The 4,168-nt window shown below is 53.3% G+C and overlaps 1 long non-coding RNA gene across 1 annotated transcript; it reads left to right on the top strand.

Moving 5' to 3' along the window:
* Window positions 1–462: 462 nt before the first annotated feature.
* LOC136502764 (uncharacterized) lies at window positions 463–1,724 on the top strand. Its single transcript, XR_010770693.1, has 4 exons — window positions 463–776; window positions 880–1,032; window positions 1,202–1,401; window positions 1,498–1,724. It is a non-coding gene; the product is annotated as an uncharacterized lncRNA (long non-coding RNA).
* Window positions 1,725–4,168: the final 2,444 nt, after the last annotated feature.

Raw genomic sequence — 4,168 nt, 5'->3', positions numbered from 1 at the left:
TATAATTATAATTATAATTATAATGAAGGGCCCATCTTTCTAGCTTCGCTCCAGGCCTATAAATTGACAGGACCGGGCCTGAATATATGACACTTGTTTTGTCATCAAAATCACTTAAACTTTTTCATAGTTTGGGTCACCAACGTAGACTAATTATAATAGATAGGGAGTATCAACTAGCAAATAAAAAGTAAAATGAGCCCATAGGAGATTCAAATAGTTCCAATTTAGGCTCTATAAGAGTGTGATTTTAGGAAATTTTCTAAGCTATAAAATAAAATTACTATGTAAATTTTCTCGCCGCGGGAAGGCGTTTGTAATATATTGTTACCCAAATTGATCAATAATAAAGAGCGGTGCTTCTCAAAAAAAAAAAAAGTCAATGACCCAGTAGCAAAGGGCAAAGGCCCATAACTGTCGCTAGCCTGTGTTGTCTGTCGCCGTCGGCCTGGTTGACAGACCTCTGCGTGACTAAGCAGCGGGTAGCGGCGCCGGCGAGGCCACCCCCGTCCCCCGACGGCCCGACCTCCCCATTCTTCCCCAATCGACTACGTCCCAACTCCCAATCAGTCACGGCGCATCTTGAAAGCGGAGGTCGGAGCTCGGAGGTCTGGTCCGCTACTCCGCAGGTCCTGATTGCCTCGAAGGACCGGCTGGTGGCGCCGGCGCCAGCTCCTGGTGACCGGCGGGCGACCGGCTTCGTGCGGGCAGAGGTCGTGCCGCGTGCGAGAGACGTCTAGATGCGGTGCAGGTGCTGGATCCTTGCGATGTAGCAGGTTCGTTTTCATTTTCACAATCCTCAATTTCCTATGATCCATCCTTTGTCTGTCATTCCATTGAACAAATTCATTTTTGAGACATTTATGCCGGATTTTGTAGAGTTGTACTAGAATTGCACAGTAAAGAGTAGCAGGACATTGAAATCCTTTATTTCTCCTGCTCCTGCGTGGCTCTGCCTTTAATTCTACCAAGCCAACATGCAGTTCAATCACAATTAGAGACAACCTACCGTTGATGAAGACATGATGATAGGTGGGGGAGCCAAATCGGCACTAGTTTGGTCTTTCTTTCGCAACTCTTCCAGTTTTTTTCTTTACCAAGTTTATTGTACAATTATACTTTTGATTGACATGTGCTATAGATCATGCATTTTATGATTTACCATTGTTAACTATCGTTATGTGGCTTTGTTTGGTCCTAGGCCTGCGGATTTGCCAGCTCTGCCACTAGCCCCTGCAGTACACCCCCTACTTCCTTCTCCGATCTCTCCCCCAAGCTCCTTGTGCCGCCTTCTTCTCCTCTCGACAAATGGCGGTGGGGGGCAGGCCATGCTTGCTCGCTGTGGCGCTCACTGCTGCTTGGATCTCTTGTGTTGCTGCCACCTCTTTGTCAGCTGAGCAGGTACGTGGAGATGTTTGAGTGCTCCTGGTTCATGTGGATTTACTATGTGCGGTTTGTTTTGTTATGGAATTTGTGACTCCTGTTATGTTGATTCAGATTTGCCAGAGCTGGGGCTGTGGTGTGCTTTCATGTATAGGGCATGGAAGGGATTTGGAAATTGTTTGTTTTTAGCTGCATAGTTGTTAGGTTCAGTTATGTGGTTTGAGTAATGAAGATGGAATACTATTACTATCAACAATGTAAATGCTGAAATTTACTGCACTTGTAGTCTAAGTATGTATCGATCTATCCCAAGCTCGATTTAAATGTGTGCTATGTTTGAGTCTGGTGATCCGAGGGTACTTAGCTGTATCTCGTTTGATTTTAAGATGCACCTATTTCTGATAATGTAAGCGGTACTTCAAATTTTGGTTCTTTTTTTGTTCAGAGCTGGTTGATGCTTATGTGGGTAAGTTTTAATTATTGCTTTGCACAGGTAAGCGGAAGCCACAAATCTATCAAATGCATGCCCTGCTCTAGGACGTACATTGGTGATGCATATTGTCGGGTACCATAAGAAGGGGTCCCCTAAGTAACAACCGAAAAAAATCGCTCAGACCCTGTCAAAATCAAAGCCAGGAGACAACTATTGGCTAAACCCCGGCCTTGTCCGAGGCCACCTACTCTCCGCCTCGCCAGAGGCCTCGCACGAGAGGCCTCGGACGGCCTACCGATTCTACGTCTCGCTCGAGGCCGGCTCGTAAGGCCTCGGACGGAGAACCGATTCTCCGATTCGCCCGAGGCTCCGCCCGGAAGGCCTCGGACGGCCTACCGATTCTCCGTCTCGCTCGAGGCCGACTTGTAAGGCCTCGGACGGAGAACCGATTCTCCGATTCGCCCGAGGTCCCGCCCGGAAGGCCTCGGACGGTCTACCAATTTTCTGCCTCGCTCAGAGCCTCACACGTAAGGCCTCGGATGAGATGCCGATTCTCCGTCTCGCTCGAGGCCGGCTCGGCAATAACCCCGTCGCCTCTGCCTCGACCGATCTCCCCAACAGAGCGTCGCGTCCAATTAATGCGACCAACCACTCCCGCAACATCAGACGGACGATGGCACGACACAGCAGAGCAACCGACGAGACGGGAAGTCGCATCAGCACCATACCGTCCGGGACGGGACAGGACAGGACAGGGCAGGGGTTACCAGCCGCTGTGCTCGGTACTGTGCCCATGACCGGCGCCCGCACTGCACTGTGCTACCTAACCCCTGCTCCAGGAACAACGCGGCATAGGGAGTCAAGTTCGGGTCACTATAGCCTCGAAATCAGTGGACAGGACCGACTGCTCCCTCCACGCCTTGGCAATCTACTTCAGGGTCTCGGCAACCTCGGGATTCGCGCTCGCCGAGCCCCCCATGATGGCTCGGCCTCGGCACCAACTGAGCCTCGACTCTTCACGCGGTCAACACACAGCGACCGGCACGTCGCCCGCCAGGCCCTACGTCAAGCTATCACTGGAGCTCCCACGTCGCATAGGATCGGATGTGATCGGCGCGTTGCTCCAGCACTTCAAAGATAGGACCACTCCCTCGACCATACCGCCATAGTGACAGGCTATAGGGCTCGGACATACCGCCTCTATTCGCACAACGCCACGTAGCTAACACATGTATCACCCCTGTCCCCCCTTCAACTATAAAAGGGAGAGACCGGGGGTCGTTTCTAGGGAGGGAGACTTACTCTCACACTCGCAGACACTCAGGCATAGATGGGCTCACGCTCTCACGAGATAGATGAACACACGCTCGACACCCTGTGACGCGCACACTTCCCCGTTGCCTGAGATCAACATCTCAAGCAATCCACGCCGCTCCACGCAGAGACCTGGGACTAGCTCCCTCTCTCGCCCTGCTTATAACCCCCTACTACGAGCATTTCGGTGCAAGGAATACAAGATCGATCTCTCAGACTGGACGTAGGGCACCTATTGCCCGAACCAGTATAAACCTTGTGTCTCTTTGCATCACCATCTAGGATTAGGAGCACGCAGTACATTTTTACTAGTTGGTTGAGGGCCCGCCGGTCCAAAACACCGATAGTTGGCGCGCCAGGTAGGGGCCTCTGTGTGTCAGCTTCATCATCCCAACGAGTTCTGAATGGCAGACCTCGTACGACCACTACGTCTCGGCACGGTGATCTGGTTCGGGAGCCTAGAGTTCATGTCTCTAGGACGTGAGTACGATATGGTACTCCTCACACCCCGAGCCCCACCGACCGACAACGACATCACACACCAGCAGCCCAGGCGCAGACGGCGCCCGGGCGGCCGCTCTCGTCGCGCTCGCCAAGCATGACGCGAGTGGGGCCACCCCGACACCGCGCAAGCTCAGGGCGACGCACCGCGCTCCACCGGTATCCCATGCCCAGCTGTTGGCACAAGGTCCCTGGTTGGGGACCTGTCTTGCCTGAGCCTAGACATGGGAAACGCGCCGGTGGCGCACGGCGGCACCCCGTCATCAAGCTCGGCCCCGCCACCTCCTGAGGAGTCGACTACGGCGGAGCAAAGCCCGGTAATGGCACCATCCCCATACCCCTTCGGGTTGAGAAATGTCGCCGCCACCTATGCTTCCGCCTACGTTTCCGCTCACGCGGAGCCCTCAGGACGCCACCAACGCTTTGCTCTCGACCTCGACTCACACCCGCGCCAACTCCTCGGACGAGGACGAGGCATGGGCCGGAGCAGACCTTTCCAGGCTTCGCGACCCTAAAGCCATGCATCGCTTCTTGGCC

This window comes from Miscanthus floridulus, chromosome 14, assembly GCF_019320115.1.
Source record: "Miscanthus floridulus cultivar M001 chromosome 14, ASM1932011v1, whole genome shotgun sequence".
NCBI classification, from domain to species: domain Eukaryota; kingdom Viridiplantae; phylum Streptophyta; class Magnoliopsida; order Poales; family Poaceae; genus Miscanthus; species Miscanthus floridulus.
This window is presented reverse-complemented; position numbering and strand designations above follow the sequence as displayed.